Below are 16,227 nucleotides of genomic sequence, written 5' to 3' on the forward strand. Positions count from 1 at the left end.
ATATCCTTCTAGAACGTGCCTAAGCTTCAGGTTAGGGGATGTATGTGTGAAGATTTAAGGATATGACGCATCATAACTCGTCCAGGGTGTCCCAAATGGTCATGCCAAAGGAAAACTTTGTGGGCAATCCCTGAGGTAGGGTCGGCCACATAATGGCTTTCAATGGGGAGTATGGTTGTAGTATACAAACCACTAGAGATACTCTTTATCTTCTCGTCACACAGGGCTCTAAACTTTTGGTGATGCGTGACATTTGGGTGGGTTTTTAAATTTTTTTTGTTCATTTGCACGACGACATAATCATCGAGCAATACGTCATGCAAAGTCCATCAAATTAAATTGTATCTTGTGCCATTTCTTCTTTCATTCTCTTCTTTTCCTACAACACTTCGACTCTCTCTTCTCCAATCTCAAAGCTCTCCTTATCTGTAATCTCTCCCTCTCCTTCTCCCACAAACACCTCTCCAAATTAACTATGTAATCTCTCCCTTAGCCCACTCTCAAATCTCTCCCTCTCAAAATCACCACTATCTCCAATCTCTCAAACCACCTCCACCTCTTGAATTTCTCCCTCTATAACGACTCTCGACCCTTTCAATCTCAAGGTACGTCATCTAAATTTCACTATCTCTCTCTAACCTTAATTTCAATTTTTTTAGCATTATGGGTAATTACTTTGAATTAGGGTTTGGGGTTTCATAAAGGGGTGGCAACGTACGGTGGGTGGGATTTGAGGTTTTTGTGGGATTCCTCTGCAGGTGGGTAGGGCTTTAAAGTCAGCAGGTGGGTGGTATGTTGGAGGCAACTAAACTAGAAGCCGGTGGTGGGTGTGAGGTGGGTGGTGCAATGGCAAGTTGAGGGTGGTAAGGGTGGGTGAGTTTGACATTAAGGTGGGCGGTGGGGGTGGGTTGAGCATGGTAGAGGTGAGTGGGGTGGTGCAGTAGCAGGGTAGGGTGGTGCGGTTGCTTTCATATTGTAAAGTGCAAAGTTTTGATTCAATATTCCTAACAGAAAACAGTCTCTTCACCAAAGCAGTTGTAAGCGGTAATATCAAAGCCATGTAAGAAGCTTAAATTAGTTAAGATTAGATTCTAAAAAATGTTTAGGTGCTAGTCAGGCAACGAACTGTGGCCTAGCAGCTAGGCGCCTAGGCTAGATTTAGGCAGGAGTCTAGATGGATTTAAATAAATTTCTTTTATCGTAGAATAAGCATTAAACAATATTTACATTATTTTTTAAAAATTAATACAATATTTATAGATAATGTGAGAGTTTAAGATAAATACAATGGGGTCTTAAAAATAAGGGAAAGAGAGAGAGAGAGAGAGAGAGAGAGAGGGAGAGAGAGAGGGAGAGAGAGAGAAATGGGTTAACAAACCACAATAAAGGTGGAGTCAGAAGAGAAGAAAAAAAGAGAACAATGCTTGAAGTAAGTACTCAATTTACTCGCTATAACAGGTGGTCTAATAACCTTATAACACCTGTCTATTTAATATTTTCCCAAGGCTAGGGATTTGCTATCTCCAAATTTGTGTCCCCTTTCTAATATTTACGACATGTGTCTTTATTTTAACTCTCAGTTTAACAATATCAATGTTTAATAATATTAAATAAGTAAATAACTAAAAGTTCAAAAAAAATAAAAAATCAATCATCACTCCCATTGCCCATCAACGATTCAACATCAACACCAATCCTTCACCTGAGAACTCTTCATCTTCGTGAAACCTCATTTTCTCTCTCCTCAACTTTGTGTCTGTTCAATTACCCAGCCTATCAAACAACAAATTTCATGTAAATTTTGGTTTGAGGAAGCAAGGAAAGTTGGCAGCGCTGCTGCACTTTGTTCTATGGTTGGAGGGTTGAATAAAAAAAGGATATAGAGAGAGAGAGAGACTAAAGGGAACGGGGGACAAGGACTGAAGTCTGAAAGGAAGTTAGTGTACGGCTCCTATATTTTATTTTTACCCAACGTGTACGAAATGACGCTGTTTCGTTTTATTTTTTATTTTTAATTTTTTTTACCAAGACCAAAACGATGTCGTTTTGGCCTGGAGGTTTAAAAGAAAAAATTGAATCAGCTCTGTTATGTAGGACACCGGACAGCAGTAGCAGTGGCGAACCAGTTAGGTTTTCTGGCGAGAAGAAGGGCTGAGCCAGATCTCCAAACTTGTTTTCCGACGAGGGGAAGGGCGACCGCCACTCCTCGTCCTCACGTGGCTTCGCAACTGGCTGGGGGAGGTGCAGAGAGAGTGTGTGAGTTTTTTAGATTATAGGTTTTTAATTTCTTTTTTATTTCTACAATTTTTTAATTAAAATTTAGGATTACTTTTTAGGATTACTTTTAGAATTAAATTAGGATAAATTTTAGAATTAGTTTAGAATTAATTTTTAGGATTTTAGTTGTAGATTAGTATTGATTTTTAAGATTTTAGTTTACGTTTATCTTTTATAATTTTAGGATTAATTTGATATTTTTCTCATTCACAAATTTTATAAATGTCGCAATTGATTTCTCGCCATCAGGCTGTTGCTAGTGCACCTTCCACCCCTTCTACAAGGATTACCCAGACGATAAATGCTCCACCAATTGTGGAGCCTATGCCGATTTCTCTCACGGTCTGTGAGGCGCCCACGTCATCCACTTCTTTGGTGACACATCCACTTATGAGCGCACATCGGACTCACCAGCAACCCTACCCTGTCAACCATCCAGAGTAGACTCTCACAACATTCATAGTCGAGGAAGAGGGATCCTAGACAGGTAATATTAAATAATTTTGTTGATACCCTAAACCTTAAATTGTTGAAAATGATTGATGGATGGATGTGTATTAGTGTTGTATTATTGTTTGTAGGTTATGGAAAATGTTATACTTTTAGCAGAGGTTTGGTTGAATTTTCAGTCGAATTTTAAGTTGGTTTTGACTGTAAATCTTTTTTTTTTTTTTTTTCAATTAAGAAAAATACTAGGGGGCTATGTAGACAACTCAAGACCGCAAAGGTGATATGCACAACAAACAATCTGATCATGATAACCTATGATTCCCGACATTGTGTAGCGGCTACGTTGGAGCACCATAGCGCTTTGGCCCACGATGTTGGGTCTATTATTCGGATCGATTTCCCTAAGTGGTGGGAGTCTTGGAGTGTCGTGCTAGAGGAGATGAAGAAAGGAAGTGCTGCATGAGTTGTCACTTAGTGTTCTCAACTTTTACTTGTACTTTTTTTTTTTAATAAAGTACACAAATATTAATAATTTAGTACTATTTTAATATCTTTATATTTACATGCAAACTATGATCTTAAGCACCTCGCTGTTGACCTGACCACCTACCTAGTCGAGGTTTTCATACACGTTACACCCAGTGGAAGAACGACCTCCAAAAACATTATAAGACTTATTCAAATGCAAAGACCACTCTCGGAGAAGGCTGTCGTCAGGAGTTGGAGGAGCACCCGGAGGATTGAGATTGGTTGTGCAAGCATTTTCAAGAGCCAAAGTATTTGGTAAGTATAATAATATCTTGATAATTTTTTATTACTTTTTAAAAATGTATGCACATTACACATTTCGTGTTTACTTTGGTCTCGACATGTCGACAAAATTAAAGCACATTTTTCAGTAATTATTCTCACTCGGAGACTTGAAGAGACTCCCACTAGACTTTGGCACTCAAAAGATTCGTGATTACATCTGTTTATAAGCTTCTTACAATGATTTTGGTATCATCAGTTGTAATCCTTTCAGTAGAGAAAACATTTTTTGCTATAAGTATTCTCAAAACACCACTACGTAACAAAATAGGAGTTCAACTATTGAGTGATAGCTTTGTTGTTTACATTAAGAGAGATGATTTTGCTTTTATTGATAATAAGCTTATTATGCAACATTTTTATGACATGAAACATCACCGGCAACCATTGTAACTTGTTTGTATTGATACATTATGAACGACACTTAAATTTTTTACTATATAAAAGGATTTTGTTGTCTATAGTTTTTTGGAATCTTGTACACTTTTAAATTTCGCCCTTCCCCTTAAAAATTTCTAGCTTCGCCATTAACTGCTGCCTCTTCTCCTTCTATACAGAGCTTGGGATAGGCGATCACTATAACAGTGTGAATTGAGGATTTGCAATGGCAGTTTGCGGCCTAGAGCGACTAGATGAGGATCCAGGGGCTTTAGATGAGCCAGATCTTACATGCCATCTAGTTGTCTGGGTTCAATTCCCGATGTCATCAATTGCTTCTCAACCACTTTAGACTTCAGGTTCCCAGCTACTCCACCCAGCAAAATACCCAACTTTTCGACCCAGCAGACCCTGGATACTAGCTTTTATAATTTTTTTATTAGGATATTATCATTTTTTTTTTCTTGTACATACATTTTCATATATAATATAAATAATAATTAAATTAATTATTCTTTTTGTGTTTTAAATTAATTAAAAAATTTAACAAAAAATTTATTAAATATGTAATTTAATTAAAATTTTTAATAATTAAAAAATAAATATCAAAAACACTTTGCACGAGTAATGTGACATCCCGTCCCGAAAATATCGGAAATGTGCTTAGGAAATGACCTTTTTACCCCTAGTTGGTTTTCGTATTATTGTTTTTGGTTACTTTGTGTGGTGTTGGCAAGCTTTGGGCCACACACACACACCTGCACATACACTGTCTCTCTTCACCCTCTCTCTGTCTCTGTCCCGTGTCTCTCTCTCTCTCCCTTTCTTCTTCTTCTTCTTCCAAAAACGTACGGACCAACACACATACCCCTCAAACTGTGGTGGATCGAGGAAACCAAGGACACATTTGAGCTCGTGAGGTCGAGGGGAACACAACCGTAGCATTTTCAGGTGAGAAACACATCGTTTTCACGTCGATTCGACGATGTCCGTTTTGAGTACTGTTCATGCAAAAGTTATACATTAAGTTTTTGGGTTTTCTGAGCTCGTAGTTGTGTTTGTGAGGTTCCCAGGAGCCTCGGAGTACTTCGATGGACGAATTTGGACGTCGGGATCGTCCTGCTCGAAGTTGGCCGGTTTTGGAGAATTTGCACAGGTATAATCTCTTAGTTTTAGCCCTTAAAACTTGTTGGGACATGTTCTACTAGTCTAGGGCTTTCATTTGGTCCAAGAATCACGAAAAACGGTCGAGAAACGAGTGAGAAAACCTGAGTTGCAGGTTTTCCCAGGTTCCGGCGCCGGCGACGTTGCCGGCGATCGAAGGAAGAAGGCGACGGAATATTCCGTCAATTCTGACGGAATATTCCTAACGCCGTTAACGGAACCAGTTAGTTTTAACGGAATATTCCGGGGTTTTAACGGAATATTCCTGACGGCGTCTGTTGACACCGTCAGTGTGCCTGGCACGTGGCCGCGCGTGGGGGGCGCGTAGGTCCGTGCCTGTGCTGGCGCGTGGGGGCGCGTGCGGGGTCCAAAATTTTTTCTAAAAATATGGTTGTGACCCTGAGGTTGTGTAGAGCACGTGGGTATATTCATTTGTCCATTTTGAGCAATGTATGAGAAGTTATTACGAGAAACGGGTTATGTGCTTTAAAGTTAACGTTTTTATAGTTGTTTCGCATCTAGGTGACACGTACCCAGAGGACGAGCGTGCACATGCGAGACAGGGGGGCTACGACCCTTCTACATACCAGTGAGTGGGCTTTTGTTTTCCGTATATACCTATATACATTTATATTCCCAGAAATTGAATTAAAAAGGGTTATTTGCCTTATGCCATGCACTTTATTATTTATCGTTTATGCATCTTTGCATGCATTATTTGTGGCATACATATACATATGCATATGTCATATATATTTATATGTGGGTGCTGTGGAGGCATAGGTAAGTGCCAGGTAAGCGTTAATTAACGATTGCATTACATAGTGTTTAGAGATGCTTAGAGAGCTCATAACCTGCACCCCCGGTGTTAGTGCTCCCGCCCAGAGTAGGGCACAGTCCTTCACGTGTTGTTCACCTCCCGCACCATACGCTCAGCTTGGATCCAAGCTAGGTGCATAGGCCTGTCGTACAGACCACATTAGGTGGTTCCGACTCGTAGGTGACCCGCGATTATTCGCACAGCCTTCACGTGATCGTAGCACTAGAGCGTATATATGTATTACACCCAGGCCTGTCGTACAGACCACCTAGAGTGGTTCCGACTCGTGGGCAGGTTCAGTTGTTGAGTTTAAGATTGAGCTCTATATGCAGCCGTACAAGTCACGTTAGGTGACTCCGGCTGCCAGATGTTATGTTATTGATATGATTCATACCTGAGCACATACGTTTCATTACGAGGTTTTGACATGGCATATCTTGAGCATGATTGGCATACCCTTGAGCATGTTTTGCATGTTTACACATACGTATATATGTTTATTTTCTGGGAAGTATACAGGTTTTACGGCGAGGGGTTAGAAAGTATTTTATAAATGGTTTTAGAAAGAATTGTTTTTGCCCACTCACGCTTTTGTTTTGCGCCCCTCCAGGTTCTAGTTGCTTAGCCGTTGCGGTGGTTCCCCTTGAGAGCTTTTCGGCGTTCTGACAGACACTCCCCATTGTAGGGTCGCCTTCGGGCGTACTACTGTTGTTGTTTTATTTGGACTGTTATAGACCTGCTCTGAATTTGTATCGCACTAACTAGCACTCATTCTAGTACTTGTATGCTAGTTTTTAATTATTCGTACTTTTATATTACTACTTATTAGCTTCCGCACGTGCACATGGCTACGCCACCTTTGTGTGACGGCCAGCACGCTCCGATCTCGGTCGGGGTGTGTCAGTTTGGTATCAGAGCCTAGGTTTGGCAGTCCTGTGTCCTTGTGAGTATTCTAATAATTTTGGTGTCTTCTGTCAGAACTATGCCGCCTCGTCGGGAACCCCGTCGCTCTTCTGAGCCTAGTTTCCCCGATATTACTCAGTTGGGGGAAGCTTTTGCTACAGCCCTTCAGGCAGTGATGCGCCCTCCCCAGAGGACTCCTCTGGAGACGATGTACAATCTGAAGTTGGATAAGTTTAAGGGCAGTGAGGGACCCGAGAGCGCAGAGCGCTGGCTAGAACACATAGAGAAGACTTTCCGGGTGCTACATAATCAGGGGAACTTGCCTATGGAGAGGTGGGTCGAGACGACCGCTTGGTTTCTGGATACGGAGTCGGCAGCTTGGTGGGAGCAGGAGCTTCGTAGGTTGACTCCGGATCAGAGGATTGATTGGAACGTGTTTACGGGGTTGTTTAGGAGAAGATATGTACCCCCTGAGTACATTGACCGTAAGAAGCAGGAGTTTTCCGAACTGAAACAGCGGAAGATGTCAGCGAATGAGTACTACCGTAAGTTTACGGACTTGTCCCGTTATCACCCTGATGTCGCTGGTAATCCGGCGGAGATGCTCCGTCTTTTCCGTCTGGGCACCAGGAAGAAGTGGCGTTCTATGGCGTCTACGGTCCACAGCGAGACTTATCGGGACTTCTATGAGATACTGTTGAGGATCGAGGATTCCGAGAATATGTCGAGCGATACGGATGAAGAGAAGGACGGCAACCAGAAGAAAGATGACAAAGGCAAAGGTCAGGCATCGCTCGGGCCCCGACAGACTCAGAACTTCAAGAGAGGTGGAGCTAGTTCTAGTTCTTCGAGTGGTGGCTTCAGTGCCACTGGGCAGGGTCGTGGGGGTAGATTTTCTGGTGGCGCTAGAGGCCAGAGGCAGGGCGATGATGGGCGAGGCAGAGCCCCTATTTGCCGCAGGTGTAACAACCGACATTTCGGTGAGTGTAGACGTGGTAGCAACGGTTGTTTCACATGTGGACAGGTGGGACATAGAGCGGCAAATTGTCCCCAGGGTCAGCAGCAGCAGAAACCACAGCAGACCTTTATGCCACCGCCTGCACCACTCCAGCAGATCCAGGGTCCTAGTAGTTACGGCCAGACGGGTCGAGGTGGTGCTTACCACTATCAGGGTGATGCTGTCCCTTATGCTCCGGGGCAGTATCAGTACCCTCAGGATCCCTATTCCCAGGGTGGCTATCCCCAGTATTCGGGCGGCTATATGCCGTATCCTCCAGCCCCAGCGGGTGGTTCACAGTGGTATCAGGGAGGACAGTATCAGCAGGGGGAGATTGCCACTAGCAGTGCAGGATCTTCGAGACAGTCAGGCCAGCCCAGTCAGGGGCGTGGTGCTCAGGGACGCGGTGTTCAGGCGAGCCGAGGCCGCGGTGGGCGTCAGCAGGGACAGGGGCGTCTTCACAATATTTCTCTGCAGGACGCTCAGAACAACCCAGACTTGATTATGGGTACGTTGAACATTCTTGGTTGTTTTGCTAGAGTCTTAATTGATTGTGGAGCTACACATTCCGTAATTTCTCATACATTTGCTCAAGCGACGCAACCTCGCCCCACACCCCTAGGGTATGATTTAGAGTTTGTTATGCCTAGGGGAGAGAGTTGCGTTGTAGATTGTGTGTACCCGGGGTGTCCAGTGATCGTAGAGGGTGTTGCTTTGTCAGCCGATCTTATCCCGTTAGATATTGTGGACTTTGATGTGATTCTGGGCACGGATTGGTTGCACTTCTATCGTGCCAACATTGACTGTTATGGGAAAGTGGTTACGTTTCACCGACCTGGACTACCTGTGGTTACCTTCGTGGGTGAGCAGAGTGGGGTGAGATATGGCGTTATTTCGGCGCTACGAGCGAAAAAGTTGTTAACTAAGGGTTGTCAGGGGTATCTGGCTCATGTGGTGCTGGATGAGGTTGTTACTAGCAGAATAGAGGATGTGAGAGTGGTCAGACACTTCCCTGATGTATTTCCTGAGGATTTACCTGGGTTACCCCCAGATCGAGACGTAGAGTTCACCATTGAGTTGATTCCAGGTACCAATCCTATTTCTTTAACTCCTTATCGTATGGCTCCTGCGGAGTTAAGGGAATTGAAAGTTCAGTTGCAAGAGTTAGTAGATAAGGGATTTATCCAGCCTAGTACTTCGCCTTGGGGTGCTCCAGTGTTGTTTGTGAGGAAGAAGGATGGAACTTTGAGGCTGTGCATCGACTACAGGCAACTCAATCGGGTGACGATTAAAAACCGTTATCCCTTGCCTCGTATCGATGATTTGTTTGATCAGCTGAGAGGTGTTTGCGTGTTCTCTAAGATAGACTTGAGGTCTGGTTACTATCAGCTGAAGATCAGTAGGGATGATGTCCCTAAGACGGCGTTCAGGACTCGTTACGGTCATTACGAGTTTCTGGTTATGCCATTTGGGTTGACGAATGCACCAGCCGCCTTTATGGATTTGATGAACCGAGTATTCCAGCCTTACTTGGACAGATTCGTCATTGTCTTCATTGACGATATTCTGGTGTATTCTAAGTCGAAAGCGGAGCATGTTCGACATCTTACTTTGGTGTTGAAAAGGTTGAGGGAACACCAGTTATATGCTAAGTTTAGCAAGTGCCAGTTCTGGTTAGACCAAGTTGCGTTCTTGGGGCACGTCATTTCTGCTCAGGGTATTTTGGTTGACCCTCAGAAGGTTGCAGCGGTAGAGAGTTGGGAGCAACCGCGAACCGTCACCGAAGTGAGAAGTTTCCTTGGTTTGGCAGGGTATTATCGGAGGTTCGTTAAGGATTTTTCGGTGATTGCCTTGCCGTTGACGAGGTTAACGAGGAAGGATGTTAAATTTGAGTGGGATGATAGGTGTGAGCAGAGTTTCCAACGGTTGAAGCATTGTCTCACTCATGCACCTGTGTTGGCACTCCCAGACGATAGCGGTGATTTCGAGGTTTTTAGCGATGCTTCCTTGAATGGTTTGGGATGTGTATTGATGCAGCATGGTAGGGTGATTGCTTATGCTTCGCGGCAGTTGAAACCTCATGAGATGAATTACCCTACACATGATTTGGAGTTGGCTGCTATCATTTTTGCGTTGAAGTTGTGGAGGCGCTATCTTTACGGAGAAAAGTGCAGGATCTTTACGGATCACAAGAGTCTCCAGTATCTCTTTACTCAGAAGGAACTCAATCTTCGTCAGCGGAGGTGGTTGGAGTTGCTCAGCGATTACGATTGCACGATTGATTATCATCCTGGTCGTGCGAACGTAGTGGCTGATGCACTTAGCAGGAAGTCACAGGGCCGTATTAATGCGTTGTACGCTAGTCGTGCTCCTCTTTTGGTGGACTTGCGTACTACGGGGGTAAGGCTAGAAGCCGAAGATCGAGATGTGGCATTACTTGCTAATTTCCAAGTTAGGCCGATACTTGTTGATCGGGTGCTTGAAGCCCAAGTAACTGATCAGGAGACTCAAGAACTTATTCAAGCTCGAGAGCAAGGAAGGAGGCGAGACCTCAGAGTTCGTGATTCGGATGGCATGTTGATGTTAGAAGGTAGAATGTTCGTGCCTAAGAGTGTGGAGTTGAAGAAAGAAATTCTCGATGAAGCACATATCTCGGCTTATGCCATGCATCCAGGAGCTACGAAAATGTATCATACCATTCGACCATTTTATTATTGGCCGGGTATGAAGAGGGAGATAGCCGAGTATGTGAGCAGATGTGCTGTTTGTCAGCAAGTTAAAGCAGAAAGGAAGAAGCCGTTTGGGTTATTGCAGCCGCTTCCCGTTCCAGAGTGGAAATGGGAAAATATCACCATGGATTTTGTGTACAAGCTCCCGCGTACACATAATGGCTTTGACGGCATTTGGGTGATCGTCGATCGACTCACTAAGTCGGCTCATTTTATTCCTGTGAGAGAGAAGTATTCTCTGAGCCGTTTAGCGGAGCTGTTCATTTCGAAGGTTGTGAAGTACCACGGTGTCCCAGTGAGTATTGTTTCGGATCGAGATCCACGATTTACGTCGAAGTTTTGGGTAGCTTTCCAGGAAGCTTTGGGCACGAGATTACTTTACAGCACGGCGTATCATCCACAGACAGACGGACAGTCAGAGAGAACTATTCAGACCTTGGAGGATATGCTGCGAGCTTCGGTGTTGCAGTTTGGCGACGCTTGGCACCAAAGGTTGGATTTGATGGAATTTGCTTACAACAACAGTTTTCATTCGAGCATTGGCATGGCGCCATTTGAGGCCTTGTATGGCAGAGCTTGTCGCACACCGTTATGTTGGTCAGAGGTTGGAGAAAGAGTTTTAGTGGGTCCAGAGATTGTCGAGGAGACTACTCAGAATGTTCAGGTGATTAAGTCTAACCTGAAAGCAGCTCAGGACAGGCAGAAGAGTCTAGCGGATCGGCGTGCTACGGACAGAACATATGAGGTCGGAGATTGGGTATTTCTGAAGCTTTCACCGTGGAGAGGTGTTGTGCGGTTCGGAAAGAAGGGGAAACTGAGTCCTAGGTACATCGGACCATACGCGGTCACAGAACGAGTTGGTGAGGTAGCTTACAGGTTGGAGTTGCCTCCGGAGTTGGCTAGAGTGCATAATGTTTTTCACGTGTCTATGCTCCGACACTATGTTGCTGATCCATCTCATGTGATACCTCCTCAACCGCTTGAGATTAACTCAGACTTGACGTACGATGAGGAACCGGTGACGATCATTGATTGGAAGGAGAAGGTTCTGAGGAACAAGACAGTGAATTTAGTGAAGGTTCTGTGGAGAAACCACTCAGTCGAAGAAGCTACGTGGGAGACAGAGAATCGGATGAGGGATTTGTACCCTCGATTGTTCTTTGACTACTAGGGGGTTGCTGCGTTGTTGTTTTGAATTTCGGGACGAAATTCTTTTAAGGTGGGAAGGTTGTGACATCCCGTCCCGAAAATATCGGAAATGTGCTTAGGAAATGACCTTTTTACCCCTAGTTGGTTTTCGTATTATTGTTTTTGGTTACTTTGTGTGGTGTTGGCAAGCTTTGGGCCACACACACACACCTGCACATACACTGTCTCTCTTCACCCTCTCTCTGTCTCTGTCTCGTGTCTCTCTCTCTCTCCCTTTCTTCTTCTTCTTCTTCCAAAAACGTACGGACCAACACACATACCCCTCAAACTGTGGTGGATCGAGGAAACCAAGGACATATTTGAGCTCGTGAGGTCGAGGGGAACACAACCGTAGCATTTTCAGGTGAGAAACACATCGTTTTCACGTCGATTCGACGATGTCCGTTTTGAGTACTGTTCATGCAAAAGTTATACATTAAGTTTTTGGGTTTTCTGAGCTCGTAGTTGTGTTTGTGAGGTTCCCAGGAGCCTCGGAGTACTTCGATGGACGAATTTGGACGTCGGGATCGTCCTGCTCGAAGTTGGCCGGTTTTGGAGAATTTGCACAGGTATAATCTCTTAGTTTTAGCCTTTAAAACTTGTTGGGACATGTTCTACTAGTCTAGGGCTTTCATTTGGTCCAAGAATCACGAAAAACGGTCGAGAAACGAGTGAGAAAACCTGAGTTGCAGGTTTTCCCAGGTTCCGGCGCCGGCGACGTTGCCGGCGATCGAAGGAAGAAGGCGACGGAATATTCCGTCAATTCTGACGGAATATTCCTAACGCCGTTAACGGAACCAGTTAGTTTTAACGGAATATTCCGGGGTTTTAACGGAATATTCCTGACGGCGTCTGTTGACACCGTCAGTGTGCCTGGCACGTGGCCGCGCGTGGGGGGCGCGTAGGTCCGTGCCTGTGCTGGCGCGTGGGGGCGCGTGCGGGGTCCAAAAATTTTTCTAAAAATATGGTTGTGACCCTGAGGTTGTGTAGAGCACGTGGGTATATTCATTTGTCCATTTTGAGCAATGTATGAGAAGTTATTACGAGAAACGGGTTATGTGCTTTAAAGTTAACGTTTTTATAGTTGTTTCGCATCTAGGTGACACGTACCCAGAGGACGAGCGTGCACATGCGAGACAGGGGGGCTACGACCCTTCTACATACCAGTGAGTGGGCTTTTGTTTTCCGTATATACCTATATACATTTATATTCCCAGAAATTGAATTAAAAAGGGTTATTTGCCTTATGCCATGCACTTTATTATTTATCGTTTATGCATCTTTGCATGCATTATTTGTGGCATACATATACATATGCATATGTCATATATATTTATATGTGGGTGCTGTGGAGGCATAGGTAAGTGCCAGGTAAGCGTTAATTAACGATTGCATTACATAGTGTTTAGAGATGCTTAGAGAGCTCATAACCTGCACCCCCGGTGTTAGTGCTCCCGCCCAGAGTAGGGCACAGTCCTTCACGTGTTGTTCACCTCCCGTACCATACGCTCAGCTTGGATCCAAGCTAGGTGCATAGGCCTGTCGTACAGACCACATTAGGTGGTTCCGACTCGTAGGTGACCCGCGATTATTCGCACAGCCTTCACGTGATCGTAGCACTAGAGCGTATATATGTATTACACCCAGGCCTGTCGTACAGACCACCTAGAGTGGTTCCGACTCGTGGGCAGGTTCAGTTGTTGAGTTTAAGATTGAGCTCTATATGCAGCCGTACAGGTCACGTTAGGTGACTCCGGCTGCCAGATGTTATGTTATTGATATGATTCATACCTGAGCACATACGTTTCATTACGAGGTTTTGACATGGCATATCTTGAGCATGATTGGCATACCCTTGAGCATGTTTTGCATGTTTACACATACGTATATATGTTTATTTTCTGGGAAGTATACAGGTTTTACGGCGAGGGGTTAGAAAGTATTTTATAAATGGTTTTAGAAAGAATTGTTTTTGCCCACTCACGCTTTTGTTTTGCGCCCCTCCAGGTTCTAGTTGCTTAGCCGTTGCGGTGGTTCCCCTTGAGAGCTTTTCGGCGTTCTGACAGACACTCCCCATTGTAGGGTCGCCTTCGGGCGTACTACTGTTGTTGTTTTATTTGGACTGCTATAGACCTGCTCTGAATTTGTATCGCACTAACTAGCACTCATTCTAGTACTTGTATGCTAGTTTTTAATTATTCGTACTTTTATATTACTACTTATTAGCTTCCGCACGTGCACATGGCTACGTCACCTTTGTGTGACGGCCAGCACGCTCCGATCTCGGTCGGGGTGTGTCAAGTAACATCATTCGTCGCCTAAGATTTAAAGCTTGGAAGACTTCCGTCATGTGTAAGTTTAAGCGACGACATATTTATAATTACAAAAACTTTAAAATTCTCAAAAACAAAATATGACAAATTTTGTAGCATCCCTGTTTACTGGACGAACCAATTCATTGCACAAATCTTACCTAACAAAGACTTGTCATCGCCGGAAAGTCAATGCGACGACAACCATTTGTAACCTGAAACTACAGACTTCGTCTTTTGAACTTTTGTGTGACGAATGTCCTTGTCGCAATTCTTCGTCACGCAAAGCTCCTTGCGCTACCATATATTTTGTCTTTGTCGCATAACTGTTTGCATGGGCGACAAAATTTTCTTCACGCTAATTTTGACGTGACAAAACTTTGCTTTATGCGACGAACTTGTTTTCCTCTCAAAAGTTGTTTTCTGTAGTAGTGCATTGACTTAAGCTTATCTTGAGGCATGTGGCCATCCTTCTTCATCTCTTCTTTCTTTTTCTATTCTAATTTTGGCAGTGGTCGATCTCTCCTTTTGTCGAGGGGAGCCTTCGTAGTTGTGGTCAATCTCTCTTTGTTGACAAGAGTATTTTGTAGCAGTTATGACTTAAAATACTACTCTACCTTGGTTCTTAGAATGGCAACTATTTAGATAAATCTGAAGTGGTGGTTTTGTGGTTTGTGCACTTGCCAAGAACTATGTGGAGGAAACTTGATGTTTGTTGTAGGAAACTCAAATAGAAATATTTTTTTGTTTTTTTTTTTTTTGTTGATAATTGCAAGACCATGAAGGTGGTGTGCAATGGTGGAGGCCCCATGAGACTAGGGATGGGCAATGCCTATCCTGACTTTTATGTATTTGGAAATTATGCATCTTTCATTTGCTTGAAGCCCTGCTTTTCAAATTCCAAACATAACCCCATCGGTCCATCTCACAGTTGAATTTAATATTTTATCTATCTCCCTCAAATTAATAGCATTTAAAATCAAAGCAACAATTCACCTTTCTTTGAAGAGTAATAGTTCAGTTTTAGTCATAAAAATTAAGAAACAGTCCTCCTTTACATTGCAGCCAGACTCCAAAGCTATTCCCCTTTCTTTTTGAAATCTCATACATTTTATCATCCAAATCCGAAATCTAGTCAACAAATAAGTCTCAAATTTCTTTAGTTCTCTATTGTTTCCTCTCTATTCTACACTTACATGAGAGTTGAGATCGTTTGTAAAAGTTTGTATTGATCTCACAGTAATTTAATAATATAGGAGGCGAGGTTTTAATACAACGATTTTAAAATATGAAAACTCATGATGGACACTTGTAATTTTTGTGAATGAAATATTATTGATGCATATGTATTTTGGAATTTTAATTACCTTTGATGTATCGTTTTTTAAGAACCTTTGTAAGAGGCCCCTCTTCACAAAAAATTCTGGCTCCGCCATTGGTGCTATGGCCTTTCTTTTTGCGGTGTCTTTATGATGGTTTTTGAGGGGATTCGTAACCGTGTTTTTTGTTGTTTGTATTTTCAAGGCTTTCAAGTGACGGTACATTGTTTACCTTATGTGGTGGGTTGATGGTGTTGGGCTTGACTTTTAAGGTTTAGACCTTGTGATCTTATATTTCGTGTTGCTCATATATGAACATTTTGTGGTTAAAGAATCATACTTCTAAGGAGTTTATTTTGTGTGTTGTTTTTTTTTTTTTTTTTTTTTTTTTTTGATAACTTGTTATTGGTTCACTTGACAAAGGACTATGAAAGTGAAAACCTCTTGCATTGCACCAAAGAATACGAAAGGGCAAAGAAAAATGTGCTTCCTTGTTGAAGGCAATGGACAATTAGCATAGTAGTGCTATAATACAAGTAATTTGTAAAAATACATCGGCATATCACATGGTAGCCATCATACATAATATGTTTTAATTTCAATTGTAGAGATACAGTTGGCCGGCGTGTATATTTAATGTAAAAAATTAACAGTTAAAACATTCAGCTAGCTAGAACAAAATAAAAAGAAAGCTAATTTTCATATTGACTTAAGGTGGTTTTAAGGTCAATGCTCTGGAACATCATCTCCCCAACCTAATCCAATTAGGCTGGAAAGAACTTTGATAGAAGACACTTCAAAGTAATGCCTTTTTAAATTAACTGTTACACCTCTTGGCAGCTATAATAACAAATCACAAACACATATGAGAAAGGGATAA

This window comes from Pyrus communis, chromosome 17 (assembly GCF_963583255.1).
Source record: "Pyrus communis chromosome 17, drPyrComm1.1, whole genome shotgun sequence".
In the NCBI taxonomy this organism is placed as follows: domain Eukaryota; kingdom Viridiplantae; phylum Streptophyta; class Magnoliopsida; order Rosales; family Rosaceae; genus Pyrus; species Pyrus communis.